General features: G+C 51.3%; 1 protein-coding gene across 1 annotated transcript in view; it reads right to left on the reverse strand.

Annotated features, from left to right (window-relative positions):
- LOC104956491 (uncharacterized) overlaps window positions 1–277 on the reverse strand; it is a 14,908-nt gene that overhangs the window by 13,401 nt on the left and 1,230 nt on the right. The gene's annotated exons all lie outside the window — the stretch shown is intronic.

Here is a 277-nt window from a genome sequence, read left to right on the forward strand (position 1 = left end):
GAGAGAGGGGGAGAGAGAGAGAGAGAGAGAGAGGGGGAGAGAGGGAGAGAGAGGGAGGGAGGGAGAGAGAGGGAGGGAGAGGGAGAGAGAGAGAGGGAGAGGGAGGGAGAGAGAGAGGGAGAGAGATACATCTTAGATTTATTAAAAGTGGGGTTTCCAATAAAAATACATCGACCTGTGGCTGCGAGTGTTTTCTTTGAACCAGAAGTGTGTGTGTGTGTGTGTGTGTGTGTGTGTGTGTGTGTGTGTGTGTGTGTGTGTGTGTGTGTGTGTGTGT

Source organism: Notothenia coriiceps, unplaced genomic scaffold (genome assembly GCF_000735185.1).
Source record: "Notothenia coriiceps isolate Sejong01 unplaced genomic scaffold, NC01 NC01_scaffold00026095, whole genome shotgun sequence".
Lineage (NCBI taxonomy): Eukaryota > Metazoa > Chordata > Actinopteri > Perciformes > Nototheniidae > Notothenia > Notothenia coriiceps.